This window comes from Lissotriton vulgaris, chromosome 6 (genome assembly GCF_964263255.1).
Source record: "Lissotriton vulgaris chromosome 6, aLisVul1.2, whole genome shotgun sequence".
Taxonomy (NCBI): domain Eukaryota; kingdom Metazoa; phylum Chordata; class Amphibia; order Caudata; family Salamandridae; genus Lissotriton; species Lissotriton vulgaris.
This window is the reverse complement of record NC_141694.1, coordinates 51,383,962-51,401,373: the sequence shown is the minus strand read 5'-3', so window position 1 is coordinate 51,401,373 and position 17,412 is coordinate 51,383,962.

Below are 17,412 nucleotides of genomic sequence, written 5' to 3'. Positions count from 1 at the left end.
TGTCCTGCAGCTCGGGAGCCTAGCTAGGCTCACTGCTTACATCGCTGCAGGGGACTCTGTTCCCCAACTACCCCAGCCCAGAGGAGGAGGGCTGCATCGTCAGCAAGGCGCCAGAGTGTAATTTATTATCAGAAGGCATCTGCAGCACGGGAAACATGCGAATCGTGCCTGGTCATGGCCTGGGCGAAGACTGGGCCTGTCTGTACCCATTAGCTGCCCTCTTGGAAATTTGATCTGAGAAGGCGCAAAATTGGGTACGCAAATATTTTTAAAAATATAGATATCTGGGGACACGGATCCTTGCAGTGGACATGCGGATCCTACTGAAATTTGATTGGCTGCCAACACTTCAACCAGTAAGTGTTGGCACCAATGTTGGGACTCGGCTTGAAGCTGAGTTCCACAAAAAATGTAACAAATTAAGAAAAGGGGGCAGTGTAGGGATGCCATGACCTCCCAGATATGGTGGGGGAGTCGCACAAATACCTCGCGGGGGGTTCAAAGCATTTTTTGAATTTAATTTTACTGCAAATTCACAGCTGTATCCACGTACTCGCAGCAAAATTGAAAAAGAAAGACGTGCGGGCTCCCGTGAGTCTTTCATTGGAAGCTCACGGGTGGGCCAAATTCAGAGGGCAGTGTTTTATAAATATGTGGGGGTGCCCATCGCGCACCCACACAACCCAGAGGCTGACACCTCCCCGGGGCAAACAATAATAAATTGTTGTGGGAATTAAAAATAGAAATGCAGGTGGGGCAGTTTACCCCAACACCGCCCCAGGGCCAGCCACCTCCCCTGGGCTATGAATTATAGAAGTGTGCGGGCCGCGTGGCCCTTCCTGCAGCCAAGGAGACTGCCACCTCCCCAGGGCAAATAGCAAAGGAATGCAGGGAAGCCTGTGCAGCCACACTGCAGCCCCCAAGACGCCACATCCCCAGTGCTTAAATATTATAATGCAGGGGATCCGTTGTGGGCCCCCAGCCCCGGGGACCACCACCTCCCCTCGGCTGCAGTAAAGATTGGAGGAGGGCATTCAGCTCCTCCTGGAGCCATTGATGGCCCTGGGGACTGCCACCCCCCAGGGCCGGCTCCTGCTATGTCCCAGGGTGCTACCCCCAGGACATAGCTGTTTGCTACGGCATGGCATGAGCTTTACCACTCCCACCAAGCCATAACAAACGGTGCTCCGCTTTGAGCAAGCAAGAGCATTTTGTTGTCACTCCTCAGGTCCAGGGAAGACATGGCTTGGCAGTTCAGGCTGGACTGTTCCCATGAGGCACAGGGTCAGACTGATTTGCATATAGCCATGTCTGAACTGGGGTGGCAGAGTGGGCTAAAGAACGGTGATGGATTAAACCCAGATCTTTTGACTGGGTGTGAGTGTTTGATTGATTCAGATGCTCCGTCCATCACCACCCACTTTTGTACCGCTTTTGGCCGCCATAAGTGTGGCAGGGTATGCTCAGACGTGAGTCCCTTGCTCACTTTGCCACTGGATTCAAGAAAGCCGGCCTGAAGACGGCTGGAATGCCAGAAAACGGTCCTCGGAAGCTTGTTTCCGGTCCAGGGAAGACATAGCTTGGCAGTTCGGGCTGGACTGTTCCCATGAGGCACAGGGTCAGACTGATTTGCATATAGCCATGTCGGAACTGGGGTGGCAGAGTGGGCTAAAGAAAGGTGATGGATTAAACCCAGATCTTTTGACTGGGTGTGAGTGTTTGATTGATTCAGATACTCCGTCCATCACCACCCCCTTTTGTACAGCTTTTGGCCGCCATAAGTGTGGCAGGGTATGCTCAGACGTGAGTCCCTTGCTCACTTTGCCACTGGATTCAAGCAAGCCGGGCTGAAGACGGCTGGAATGCCAGAAAGCGGTCCTTGGAAGCTTGTTTCCGGTCCAGGGAAGACATGGCTTGGCAGTTCGGGCTGGACTGTTCCCATGAGGCACAGGGTCAGACTGATTTGCATATAGCCATGTCTGAACTGGGGTGGCAGAGTGGGCTAAAGAACGGTGATGGATTAAACCCAGATCTTTTGACTGGGTGTGAGTGTTTGATTGATTCAGATGCTCCATCCATCACCACCCCCTTTTGTACCACTCCTCAAAGTGGAGCACATTTATTATGACATAGAGGGAGATGCATATTAGCAGCTCCCTCTCTATCAAAGCAATGCCGGCTCCCACAGGAGGTGACCGCATGGGCCTTATGGCTCCAACCGCGGTCCCCAACAGAGTGGGTGCCCTAGGTGGGACCAGGGCACCTACAAGTGAGCCCAGGCCCCGGGGGATGGATCTCCGGGCTGAAATAGTCCCGGGAGGGGGCCACCCTCCCTTTTAACAATTTTTTTTAAAGGCTTCACCTGGGGGATGGAGGTCTCTAGAGCCAAAATTGCCTTTGTTAGTAAAAAAATGGTTATTATTTTTTTAAAAGGCTGGGCCCTGGTGTTGTATTCTGGGGCCCAAAGCGGGCCCCCTCTCCTATTTAAAATAGCCCTAGCCTCGAGTGTTGGGGTCCCGGGGCCAAAATTGGCGTAGGGAAGGGAGGCCACGCCAAAATACATAAAAAATACTTGTTTTTTTTAAACGGCAAGTCATCAGAGGCCTGGTCCCCTTTCTTCACCGGAGGCCCTGTCCCCTTTCTTCACCACTCTGCAAACGCACCTCCTGGTGCACTACGTTTTGGGGGATGAAGTCCTCTTGTCTCCTGAGGGTCATTTGGGGCCAGAAACCAATCCAGTAAGTCCCACACCATGGGATTGCTGAGAGGTAGTCGAAGGCCATGCCCCCTTTTGATACCAGTCTGCAAAGGCATATTCTGCCGCACTACTAGTTAGGGGATGAAGTCCTCATGAATGCTGAGGGTTCTTGGGTACAAGAAGCCCTCATGTTACCTCCAGTAAGTCCCAAACAGCAGAATTGCAGTGATGTCATCGGGCCCACACCCCCTTTCTACACCAGTCTACAAACACGCCTCCTTGAGCACTATTGGTTGAGGGATGAAGTCCACTTTACTCCTGAGGAATCTTGGGGGCCAAGAAGCCCTCCAGGTATCTCCTGTAAATATAGGAGCAACTCCTGCTGAAACTTTAAAAAAAATGTCTTTCTTGGCCCTGGGAGATCTCTGTGGGACCCCCTTCCCCTCCCAGGAGGCCTAGAGGGTCAGGGTGTTTCTATCCTGCCCCCTTTTATTTTTTTACAAATCTTTTTTCTGGGCCTCGGCTCAACCGATTCACAAGATGACTGCCAACAGTTCCTGGTTTGAAGTGCTGGCAGCCAATCAGATCTCAGCATGAGATCAGGAGGGGTCTCAGATCCCCCGTCCCGCTATATATTCAACTGGAAATTTCTTTACTTTTCTCCACAACTACTGGATGGATTTACATCAAATTCCAAAAAAGGCAATTCCTTGGCCCACATCTTCCTTCCTGCCAAATTTGGTGTAAATCCATTCAGCAGTTCGGGCTATAATCGTGGCTAAAGGTCCTATGGGAATTAACATGGGGAAAAACACCCTTTTAAGCACCCCCTGGTTCTTGGCCCCCGCTTCACAGATCACCCCAATACTTTCAAGACAGTAGTTGAAGTGAGCGTCATATCAGTTTTGAGAATTTTATAGAGATTCATCAAACAGAGCCAAGGTTATTGGCAAATTAAAAAAAACACTCTTCCTATGGAAACTAGAAAATAGATCATGGCAACAGCTGAGATAAGCCATTAGATGATAAATGTAATTTTAAATGATTCGAGATAACAGAAAGACTCCAACACTAGAAGTTCTTACTTCAATTTTAATATTAGAAGCCCTGAAGAAGTGAGACACTCGCAAAACACTTGTTGGCTTGGCTGTCGAATATATTTGTTTAAATGCAGAATTAAGAAAAAATATTCAACATGAAGAACCTCTGGAAATAAATATGTTATATGGACTTCTATGGTGCCACGGGTGTCCTTCTCAGAACATTAACCAAAATGGACCATATGGACTCTGCCCTGTAGGGGTAATGGGGTCTGATATATATATATATATATATATATATATATATATATATATATATATATATATATATATTACCTACTGGCGATAGCCAGTAGGTATATATAGTTAGGATTTTTTCTCTATGGAACTTTTGAAAATTCTATGCCTAATAACTTTGGCGTTTGTGGACGGAATTGGCTGAAATTTTCAGGAAAATGGCACATTTTGTTTCTGAGCAGCTCCTGGAAATTTGGGGGGGGTTCGTCAAGGGGGGGCCGAGAAAAAAGGGGGGTCCCAAAACGCGTTTTTCCCATGTTAATTTCCATAGGGCGGTTGGCCTCACTTTTAGCCCGAACGGCTGAATGGATTTCCACGAAACTTGGCAAAATTGTAAGAACTGTTAGCCCGATGTGCCTTTGCTAGGTCTCAATATATGTGCTTCAGTGGATTTTGAGAAATTAACGTTTAAAACAAGATATATATCTGTAACAGCGCTCCGGGCTGCGCTCCGGTTCGCGTACTTTTCGCGTATCGGAACTTTGCGAAGCGAAGCTGATTGGCTCTCCTGTGTCTGTCAACATTCTAAACAGTCCGGAGCGGCCGCCATCTTGTCTCTCGGTAGGATCGAGAGACAAGAGGAGGCCAAAACAAAGGGGGAAATGAAGGAAAGGGGGCAAGGTAGACCCCTTCTGACCCCCTAGGATTGATGAGGGGGATATTATAGAGCCACGCGGGGCCCCAAAAAAAAAAAAAAAAAAATCCGATTTTTTCGCCGTAGAGACGCGTCTTGGTACGCGAACCGGGCAGCTAACCGGGCAGCTAACCGGGAAGCTAACCGGCAGTGTAACGGGAGTCTGAGGAGTAGCTGATAGGCTGTCAACATTGTAAACAGTCCGGAGCGGCCGCCATCTTGTCTCTCGGTAGGATCGAGAGACAAGAGGAGACCAAAACAAAGGGGGAAATGAAGGAAAGAGGGCAAGGTAGACCCCTTCTGACCCCATAGGATTGATGAGGGGGATATTATAAAGCCACGCGGGGCCAAAAAAAATAAATAAAAGAAAATCCGATTTTTTCGCCGTAGAGACGCGTCTTGGTACGCGAACCGGGCAGCTAACCGGGCAGCTAACCGGGAAGCTAACCGGCAGTGTAACGGGAGTCTGAGGAGTAGCTGATTGGCTGTCAACATTGTAAACAGTCCGGAGCGGCCGCCATCTTGTCTCTCGGTAGGATCGAGAGACAAGATGTGGAAAAAAAAAAGGTGTAAATGAATGAAAGGGGTAAGGCAGACCCCTCCTGAACCCCTAGGATTGATGAGGGGGCTATTAAAGTTCCCTGCGGGGCATAAGAAAAAAAAAATTGCGATTTTTCGCGGTAAAGGTGCTTCCTGGTACGTTAACCGGGCAGCTAACCGGCAGCGTAACGGGAGTCCGACATATTGTGTTTTTTGAACGTTTGTGATATGTGCACGTGTGGATTTTGTCTAATTAAGGTTAAAAAAATATATATATATCTTTAAGCGTGTTCTGGCGCGCTTACGTTTTGGGTTTGGTTTGCGCTGCAGAGACGATACGTCACGGTTATGCGATGCATCATGAGGCGTCTCACGGGCTACGTGATACGTCACTTAATAAAGAATATATTTTACAGCTATAGATATTAGCTTTTAAAAAACCAATGAAATTCACAGAAAAAACCATAGGTTATAGACCATATATAGTTAGGAATTTGCATTTACAAAACCTTGAAAATTCACTGAAAAAACCATAGGTTATAGACCATATATAGTTAGGGATTAGCATTTAAAAAACCTTATTTTATTTGCACAAAACCATTGAAATTCCATATATAGTTAGTTGCACTAACTATATATCGCGGACCCGCAATCCACTGCTAATGATGTCACATATTACATCATTCATGACATGGTCAGTGACATCACTGATGACATCACTGATGACATCTCAAATGACATCACTGATGACATCACTGATGACATCTCAAATGACATCACTGATGACATCACTGACATCTCATTTGACATTACTGATTACATCACTGATGATATCATTTATGTGATAATACATCTTCAGACTCTAATATAACCTTAGATACACTCAGTGTAAACAGGCACTCACAGACTGTCACACATCCATGGAGTTACTCACACACCTAGTCAGTCATGCAAAGAATCAATCACATCTCCATTTCCTCAACTATACAGTTATACACACCTTACTTATTCAAACATATAGTAACACATATTTACTCTCTTATACAATCCTTGATACAAGTTCACAATGATTCATACAGCCACTCACACATTCACTGGCTCTTATGTTCAGTTATTTATATATGTCAACTCTCACATGGAGTGTGTTTTACATATGTACTTACTTTGACATGTAGCACTGAGATATCCATTCACTCACCAATATACTCATGCACACAGTCAACTGTCCATACAGCTGTTTCTACATGCACTTTTGAACCCATACACCTAGGGAATCAACTGCTCACACATCTATGCACAGAGTTATACACCTCCCAGCCACCCACACACATACTCAGTCTCCCATACAAATACTTGGGCAACCATTCAATAACCCATATAGTTACTGATATAGCTACTGATTTAAACATGCAGCAGTTTACAGAACAACATAAATAATGATTGCCAAATTAAGACACTTTAATCACTAACCCATACACTCAGTGAGACACATTTAATCATTCTCTCATACAGTCAGTCATGCACCTACTAAATCCTTCATCCAGACACTTATACATCCACTCATTCTTCAATATGTAAGACATATTTTAACTTTACAGAAACATACAGTCACTGGGTGTTGTCATCAGTGATGTCATCAGTGATGTCATCAGTGATGTCATTTGAGATGTCATCAGTGATGTCATCAGTGATGTCACTGACCATGTCATGAATGATGTAATATGTGACATCATTAGCAGTGGATTGCGGGTCCGCGATATATAGTTAGTGCAACTAACTATATATGGAATTTCAATGGTTTTGTGCAAATAAAATAAGGTTTTTTAAATGCTAATCCCTAACTATATATGGTCTATAACCTATGGTTTTTTCAGTGAATTTTCAAGGTTTTGTAAATGCAAATTCCTAACTATATATGGTCTATAACCTATGTTTTTTTCTGTGAATATATATATATATATATATATATATATATATATATATATATATATATATATATATATATATATATATATATATATATATATATATATATATATATATATATATATATATATATATATCAGACACATGGACAAATTTCACAACGGAGATTGGGAGCCCCTACGATTTTGCGTTTTGGAACAAGTCCCCATGTCGGAAACAGGGGGAGATCGGCTGAAAACCCTCCAACAGAAAGAGTCCAAACATATTCTCACCTTCAGAACCCGACACCCGAGAGGATTGAATCAGAATGAGGAACTCTATGTCCATTTGTAAATATGAATCACCTTGAACCAAATGAAAACCTGGAAATTAAGAATAAATACTCACCAGAGAGAGAGAACTAACAAACACCAGGGAGGTTCCTGTGACAATTGTAAGTGATGTTTTCGACTCGCACAAATATGGTCGAGTCTGGTATCTATGAACCGCAAATGACGAGTTTAGTGGGGGTACGCATTTTCGCTGTGCTAGCCTAAACCGTTCGTTTGTTTCGTGGGTTTCTTCATCTGAACCCACAGGTTCCATTTTAGATACGGCATCCATTTTGTTTCTTGCCCTCAAGTAGCCAGCGAACGAACGCTGTCCGCTTCGCGACCCTGGGATTCCCAAACTCTTGCGGAAGACACGTGTTCCTTTGAGGGTGTCTTATGATGAGGGGGATGATACTGTAAGGCAGATGGCCCCGCTCGAGGCTCATCTTGCCGTGCCGGTCTATTGTCTCAGTTGTGCATTCATTAGGCACGTTTCCTTTGATGCCTGCAACTCGTGTTTCCTGATACCACCCCTTTTACACCCTCTTCGATCTGTTCGCTATCCTTGTCTTCCTCTGCACCTGTTTCTGTCTCTTCCTTGATTCGTTTACAGCCGAACGGAATGTACTAATGGTGGGAAGATGTACTTTTACAGTTGGGAACTGCCAAATGCTACTGTAATTATGTTCCGGGCCCTGAATACATGAAAGTGACCCCCTATGACATTTACTGTGGGAACCGGGTTGTAATCTTTTGTCCATCATGTTATCTTATGACGGAGAACTGCATAAAAAGAGCGATCCACAGATACAATTCGAAGCAGTCTCCTCGAACCTACACGTGTTGTACTTCATGTGACTTCTGTGTTCCCTGCAGTAATAAACCTCGAATCTTTGACGCCGAAGGAAGTGTCCCGTGTCTGTCATTTGTACGTCGGAACAGGTTACCCACGAAGGTTTTAGGTGTTATCCCTGGCACCGCTGGGTCTTAGAAAAACCCAGTCCTTCAGTTGGCCCCCAAGTGGGGCTGCATCAGCGGTACCGGTCCAAAGCCCGACGATCGTGAGGAACTTCGTGTGAAATCTCCGAGGGAAGGTGCACCCCGCTTCATCGATCCTGTTGTCGAAACAAGTGGCCCGACGACTTTTCCCGCGAAGATCCCCGCCTCCTGACTGCTGCGACGGACTGCTGCCCTGACTGTAGACCTGTTTTGGCGCCTGGCGTAGACCTTGGTACAGCGAGACGATTGACCGGCCTTCCTGGTGACTCCATTGATCTTTGAGTTAAGTATTTGTGGGTCGCTCCCAGAGTCCTTTGTTGTTGTAGGTGCTTAGCTGTTGCTTGGCTCCATTGCATTTGTGGTTTTTGGTATTTTGTTCTTTGTTGTACTATTTGACGTCTGCAGTCGCCAAAAACTGAGGGTTTTTGCTCTTTTGCAGGGACATTGTAATCCTATAACCCTTGACGTTTGTGAAACTCGGTTAGTGTGCACGATGCCTGGCCGTAGTACTTTGTTCAGTTGCTTTAGAGGTTGTGGTGCGGATTCCCGGCTGGAGGACTCGTGTCCGATACCTCCGGTTGGAACTCCAACTTACGAATTATATAGTCGACATGGTTTGGGTCCAATTACATTCAACGAGTGTTGGGTTCGCTACACTAAAAAAGACGGTGTCCTTAGTTGGCCACCTCATGGTAGTTTTGAGGCCCCGATTTTAGATAATCTTGAAGCTAAATTGTTCCAAAGAAAAGCGAGGCCGGCCATGTTTGATTCCTTTCGGTTGTGGCGTAAAGAAGCCAAGCAGAAAGAAATCAAGCAGCTTAAACGTAATAAGAGAGAAGGTATCGTTACAACGATGAGAAATGCAGAGCAATTTCAGCGAGATAAGGAGGAGAAGGAAAAGGAAGTTTTTGATAGATTGCAGCGCATGACAGTCGATAAGTGTTACCCCGCTTTACCGACGGGTACTTATAAGAAGGGAGAGGAGGTAGTAGAGGACCCCTTGTTGTCCTACCTATTGAAGTCGCCACCTCCGTATGCACAGGACACCACTGTTCCTGTGGTTCCTCCTGTTCCTCAGCCTGTTCCTGTTCCTCAACCTGCTCCTGTTCCTCTACCTGCTCCTGTTCCTACTGCTCCTCCGTCTATACCTTCTCATACTCCTGTTCCCGCTACTTCTACTGTTGTGGTTACTCCTGCTGTCCCTTCTGTTTCTGACACTTCTCTTGTTACCCCGTTGCTTTACTCTTCTACCCCGTCTGCTCGACGTCGTGTCCCTTCTGTTGCTGCTAACTTCTTCACTTCTCTTGGACCGATTCTTGGGTCCGCTGGTTCTGATGCTCCCCAAAGACGAAGTCAGCTTCCTGGTGGTAGGGAACGTGATACGCTATATATTATGGCGACAAATTGGATTAGATATCCCCTTAGGAAACCTCCACGTGTGGTTGTTGATACGTTTTCTCAATTCAATGAGCCGACACAACGATTTGTGTTTGAAGAAATGTGCAAGCTCTTACGTGATCAGATATCAGCTGATGCGGCCGATGATGTATTGGCTGCTCTAACTGACCTTCAGCTTCAGTTTGCGAGCGGAATAATGGTGGGTAGTAATGTTCGACGTGCTGTCGAGCAGTTGCTGTCTTTTCGTCCTGCTATAATGCCTCGAGCATTGTTTACAGATGACACTGAGGAACCGACAGCAGCACCTGGTCAGTTTCCCATGCGCGAAGTCCCACCAGTATGGATTCCAGGTAATCCTGGTGGTAATCCTGCGGTCCTGCCACACTTCCAGAGAGTGTGGATACATCTTCCGTGGAAGCGATCACAAGTCTTGCAGGTGAAGCAATCTTTGCCTGACCCTCGCAAAAATCCTGCAGGGTACTATAAAGAATTGTCGCAGCTAGTGGATGCTACGATAATGAACCTCGCCGACATCGATATGCTGTTCGGTAATGTCGTACTGCAACCGGTATGGGCAAAGATTCGTCAGGAAGATCATGCAGCAGAATTAGGTGGTGACTGGGCTGCACTTAGTGCCGCGGATGCCTTGCAAGTTGGTGGGGCTAAGCCCGAACAGTTGATTGCCAATCTTCCTCAGAGAATAATCACTCTTATGAAAACGCTTATGCCAGCTATGAAAGTTAACTGGGACAAACTGTCCGCTTGCAAGCAAAAGAAGGATGAGAGTGTCTCTGATTTCTTTACGAGATTTGAGGAGGCATTCATTGATCACAGTGGTCAAGATATGGGCACTGAGGGAGGTCAGAGATTGTTTGTGGACAAATTTGTGTCGAATTTGTTGCAGGACCTAAGCAACAAATTAAAGAATTCAGAGAGTGCGTGGGCTGTTTCTACTTCTGCTCAGATATTGGCTACGGCTCAATATTATGAGAACAGAGAGAAAGAGGAAAGTGATCGTGCGGCGAAAAAGACGAAAGAGCTCAAAACAAAAGTATTGTTGCAGCAAGCGTATCCTCCGCGTTCGAATCAAAATGATTCGCAGCAGCGGAATAGATCGCAGTCTCAGTCAAATAGGTCACAATCACGGAATGACTCCTCTTCGCAGAGATCTATGTTGGGGTACAATCAGTGTGCCTATTGTAGGGGTGAGGGTCATTTGAAATTTGATTGTCCAGTTTTGCGTGATCGGAATAGTGGTAATTCATCTAGAGGAGGCCGTAGTGGTCCTCAACAGGCCTCACGAGGTAGAGGTCGTGGTGTTCAAAATGATCGTTCTAATAATTCTTCTGATTCTAATAATTGTTTCGATCAGCGTGGATCGTCGCAAGGCAGATCCGCACAGTACAATGTGGACGATTATTACGTCGATCAGGGCACTGACGACGGTAATTACTAGGACAGCCATAGACAAGGAGAGGGAGTAGTATCAGTTCCGGTTGATCAGAGAGGGCCTTACGTCGCAGTTGCCACCTCGGGCGTAGTTGAGCCTTTTCTGTTGGACACTGGTGCAGCGAAAAGTTCCATCATGCATTCGAAACTCCCTGGCGCACCTTTGTCTGGCTTAACAAATGTTTCCGTTGGATTCTCTGGCGCCCCTGTTAGCAATCCGGTTTCACGCCCTTTGCCCCTTACAATTGGGCCTCGTGAGCTGCAAGCTCCTTTGATTTTGACTACTGCTTGTGGTGAAAATCTATTGGGTCTGGATTTGTTGAAACGTCTGTATGCGACTTTGTATTGTTCTCCTGCGGGAGTGAAGCTTACATTGGGTGAGAGAGTTGTCTCTCCTATGTACTTGTCCATCGATAAGCTCCCACCGGAATTGAGTTCTCTTCCTGCATCTTTGTGGGCAACAGGTCCCAATGACGTGGGCCTGCTTGACATCTCCCCTTATGTTGTTCACCTGAAATCTAATGTGCGTTTACCACGTATTCCCCAGTACCGTATCTCCCTTGATGGTGAGCGAGCGCTGTTAGCGATCATCTATGATTTGATCGAGAAAGATGTTATCGAGGAGACTCGGGGAAACGTGTGTAATAGCCCTGTGCTGCCCATTCTGAAACGCAGTGATCCTTCTAAGCCTCCTGTTTATCGGTTTGTCATCGACTTACGGGAGGTGAATAAAATTGTGATTCCTCAGTTCCCCGTGGTGCCCGACATTACGGCTTTACTGACTCTGATTCCAGCCTCTGCATCCTGGTTCTCAGTGATTGATCTGAAGAATGCTTTCTTTAGCATTCCGATTGCTGAGGAGAGTAGGGACCTTTTCGGTTTCTCTCTAGGTGGCCACAGCTTTAGGTTTAAACGTGCTCCTCAGGGCTACTGTGAGAGCCCATCTATATACAGCCAAGCTTTGAAGAGTCAACTTGACGCGTTTGTGTTGCCGGCCGGTGCGGCCTTGATCCAATACGTCGACGACTTATTGGTGGCTGCGGACACTCAGGATATTTGCAAAATTGCTACAGTATCGTTGTTGCAGCATCTTTGTGACCTACATCACAAGGTGTCACCTTCTAAACTGCAATATTGTTGTCAAGAAGTAACCTATCTAGGTCACTTATTGTCAAAGGAGGGAAGAAGGTTGACCCCAGAGAGAATTGCAGCGATTGCTCGAATGACTGTGCCAACAACTCAGAGAGATGTGCGTGCCTTTTTAGGTATCACGTCATACTGCAGGCAATGGATTCCAAATTTTTCATTGCTAGCAAAACCATTGGTGGCTCTTACGTGTAAGGATGTTCCAACTCCTTTACCATGGACGGAAGAATGTCAGAAATGTTTTTCTGAACTGCGTGATGCGCTGTGTTCGGCCCCTGTGTTAGGTACTCCTGACTACAGTAAGCCCTTTACACTATACGTTCACGAGAGGGAAGGTTGTGCGTTGAGTGTTTTGACTCAACAATTCGGTGGTAAGCAGCATCCATGTGCATATTTTTCCTCGACCTTGGACCCAGTAGCTAGAGCATTGCCGAGTTGTTTGAGAGCAACAGCGGCAGCTGCGGTGTCCATCCGACAATCTGCAGGATTGGTCATGGATAATATGCTTACGGTGATGGTTCCGCATGCAGTTGACACTCTCTTGAATCGTACGAAAACCCAACATCTGACGAGTGCAAGGTTGTCTGGGTATGAGTTGACGCTTTTGGCTAGTCACATTCAAATAAAGCGCTGTAATGTCCTAAACCCGGCGACTTTGTTACCAATCAATATGGAATCAGATGAGGTAGCACCCCATGACTGTTACCTACGAACTGAGGAGGAAACAAAAGGTCGTGTTGACCTGAAAAATACTCCATTGGAAGACCCCGATGGTACCTTGTATGTGGATGGTTCGTGTTTTAAGTTGCCGAATGGTGATGTGACGACTGCGTATGCTGTGGTGACGTTGAGTACGGTTGTGGAGACTGCGAGATTAAATCAGAATTCTGCACAGGCGGCAGAGCTGATTGCCTTGACTAGAGCGTGTGTGTTGTTGAAAGGGAAACGGGTGAATGTGTTTACAGACAGCCAGTATGCGTTTGGTGTTGCGCACAGCTTTGGACGATTGTGGAGAGAGAGAGGTTTCATGACATCGCATGGTACGAAGATTCAGCATGGACAGCTTGTGAACGATCTTTTGGATGCACTTACATTGCCCGAGCAGGTGGCGATTATTAAATGTAGTGCACACCGTAAGGTGACAGATGACGTTGGTCGGGGCAATGCATTTGCTGATGAGATTGCTAAGGAGACTGCCAGGAACCTTACAACTAGAATGTATGTGACGAGTTCGGTAAGGTGGCCTGCAGAAACTGGTATGTGTGAGGACACTAACGAGAGTGTGAAAGCGATTCAGAATGAGGCCACCGAGACTGAAAAGACGAAGTGGAAAGAGAGTACGGGAAAGCTGGATGCGAATGGCTGCTGGATTGATTTGTCGGAGAATAAGAGGTGGATGTTGCCGGATGCGTATGTGCTAGCTGTTGTGACGATGGCACACGGCTTGTGACATTAGTGCGAAAGGTATCTGTAAGTTGTTGTCCCCTGTATGGAAGAATGATGGTATCGCTAAGTGTGCTGAGAGATTGGTCAAGAAATGTATGATATGTATGATGTGCAATCCTGGTAAGGGAACTCCTACACCCCCTGGCCACTTTGCTCCCCCTTCATGTCCCTTCGAGGTGATCCAGTTAGACTTCATCCATATGGAGCGATGCAATAACCTAAAGTACGTTTTAGTTGTGGTTTGCGCATTCTCCCGATGGATCGAAGCCTACCCTCTTAAAGACAATACTGCCCTGTCCACTGCAAAAGTCCTACTGAAGGAATACTTTCCTCGGTATGGAATGCCACGGATTGTATGGTCTGATAACGGAAGTGAGTTTGTGGGGAGTGTGATGAAGAATGTGTGTAAGGGCCTTGGAATTACACAAAAATTCCATAGCGCCAATCATCCCCAGTCAGCAGGTTTGGTCGAAGGGTACAATGGCACTCTTAAATTAAAACTCGCGAAGATTCAGGCTACGACTGGTCTCTCGTGGCCTGACGCTTTGCCCTTAGCTCTTCTGTCAACTAGGGCGACTGTACACTCTCGAGTGGGGCTCAGCCCATATGAGATTGTGTTCGGCCGTCCTGCCAATATTTGGGGGGTCCCTAGACCCAGTGTGTTTTCTGATCTTGAGTACCCAATGTTGATCGATTATCTTCATGATCTGACTGCTAAACTGAGGTTAATTCACCAACAGGTCTTTGAAGCACTACCGACGCAGACGGAGGGTCCAGGCCACCAGCTCCAGCCCGGAGACTGGGTGGTGACGAGGAACTTTGGCCGAAAACGAAATCTTGAGCCAAGGTTCATTGGACCCTACCAGGTGCTCCTTGCCACGAGGACTGCTGTTCGTTTGGAGGGTCGCAAGCACTGGGTGCATGCTACCCACACCAAGAAGGTACCGATCCCTTTGCCAGCGGACTCGTGGGTGAGGAAGGGCATCGCCTCGTCTGAGGCTGAGGTTGTACCGAACTTTGTCCCATTCAGTGACGCTCAGCCTGTCGGAGATACCTCAGTGCAGCCGGACGACGTTGTTCAACATTTGTCATCGCAGAACTCAAGATCTGAACAATTGACTGGTCGACAGGATTCTGTTTCATCATCGGACCAACTGTTTGACGATCAGACTCGCCCTGGGAGAAGCAGATATTTTCTTCGCTCCAATACCAGAGACAAATAAAAAAATATTTTTGCTTTCTCCTCTGACATCCACGTCACCCCATTATCACTTTTCAGTCTGAACACTTTTGAATAACTGTGATTTTGTAAATTTTGAGTCTTTTTCTACATATATGTATTTGTTTCCACAGCTAGGAGATTTTGTATATATATATATATTGTTGATTAAAGTACCTTACATCCGGGTAGACCGTAGGTACTTCCTTCTGGTTAGTAGGTTCTGACACTAGGTCGGAGACCGTCGATTCCTAGGAACTCCTGGGGATTGACTATTGCTACACAGAACGAAGTGCGTCAAGAACGTTGCGGACGGTTTTAGAGGATGGCTTTCTCGAAGCTGTTGGAATTGGAAAAGGCTCAAGCTCAAAGATTCGAACTGCGTAGAATTGTACGTACTAAATGCTTCATGTTTCAGGTGTTCCTTCTATTCCTAACTGTTTCTTCGTTATTGGTGGGTGGGGTGTATTATATGATACAGTCATTATTGCCTTCTGCCTCACCTACCCCTTCTTCTGAACCTAAACCTATCTCCACTGTTTCTCCTCATTCCTTCCACATCTTACCCCAACACGAGCAGGTCAGATGTGTGTAATTCATGAACAATTCCTTCGTTCAGCTCCTTCATCAGCATCAGTTGGTGATGAACACTACCAATTGTTGGGTGTGTGGGTTAATGCCACATACCACCGATAAGGGAATTCCGTACTTGGTCCTTCCTTACAGTTCCCAGGGTTCAGCTCGAGCATTCCAAACAATGTTTCGTAGCGCACTAGATTCTTACCCCAATCGAGAGCCACGTTCTCCACACTTTGGTCCCGGTCCGTACCATAAGCCTTTGGCAATAGCGATTGCTGATTTAGATAGGGATATCTATGACCCATCGCTCATCCCAGAGGAAGAGGTGCGAGCCTATAGGGATCTGAGTGAGGCTGAATATAGTGTGCTCGTGGGTGAAAGACAGCTCAAGAGTTCATCTCCAATATGGATCGTACCCCACCTTGGTAATTTCTGTTTGAAAGGTCGTGGCCGAAGCCCGAGAGCTCACCTTGGGGAGAGTGCTTGCACTGAAACGTATGTTTTACCAATGCTCTCTTCCCCTGTTCTCCTGACTGCCAAGGGTACGTACTTTGTCTGTTACGACCGTGCATATACGTGGTTGCCCCTTGACTTCTCGGGCACCTGTTATATTGCAAATTTGCTGCCACCGACTTTTACAGTTGCCTCCGATTATCACAAGACCAAAGTTGTGAGAGGCGTGATTAGCAAAGAGGACACTGCCGGTCAAGAGGCAGGAGACTTTTTCAAGGGTTTCTTGCCGTTTTGGGGACCTATGATCAACAGTAGGAACCTAAGACAGTTGACTCGAGTGGTGGAATCGCCCGCTAATATCACTGCAAGTGCCCTTGGCAACATCACAGCAGAGCTTCAGGCGGACAGGCTTATGACGTTACAGAATCGTATGGTTTTAGACGTCGTCTTAGCAGATCGAGGTGGAGTATGTAAGGTGATCCATTCGAGCTGTTGCATTTTCATTCCTGACAACGCTCCGACTGTCTATCAAGCCATCTCAAAGTTGCATAAGATCTCCGAGTCCATACACGTGGACGTAGGGGATTGGACGTTACTAGGGTGGTTTTGGGTCCTAATGTCGACTTGGGGTTGGAAGATTCTGATGATCATTGGGGTTGTTGTAGCATTCCTGTTCACGTGTTGTCTTTGTGTGCAGTGTGGTCCTGCCTTATGTGGCCTCTGTGCTACGACGTGTATAATCAATCAATCATAGGCATTTATAGAGCGCTCTACCAAAGGAACGCTGATGGATAAAATTATGTTGCAACGGCATCTGGATGGTCTGATGAATATCGAGATCGATTCCGACTAGTGCTTGCCTACATGAGGGCAAAAGGAGCGTCTGAGGTTCCTGTGACAATTGTAAGTGATGTTTTCGACTCGCACGAATATGGTCGAGTCTGGTATCTATGAACCGCAAATGACGAGTTTAGTGGGGGTACGCATTTTCGCTGTGCTAGCCTAAACCGTTCGTTTGTTTCGTGGGTTTCTTCATCTGAACCCACGGGTTCCATTTTAGATACGGCATCCATTTTGTTTCTTGCCCTCAAGTAGCCAGCGAACGGACGCTGTCCGCTTCGCGACCCTGGGATTCCCAAACTCTTGCGGAAGACACGTGTTCCTTTGAGGGTGTCTTATGATGAGGGGGATGATACTGTAAGGCAGATGGCCCCTCTCGAGGCTCATCTTGCCGTGCCGGTCTATTGTCTCAGTTGTGCATTCATTAGGCACGTTTC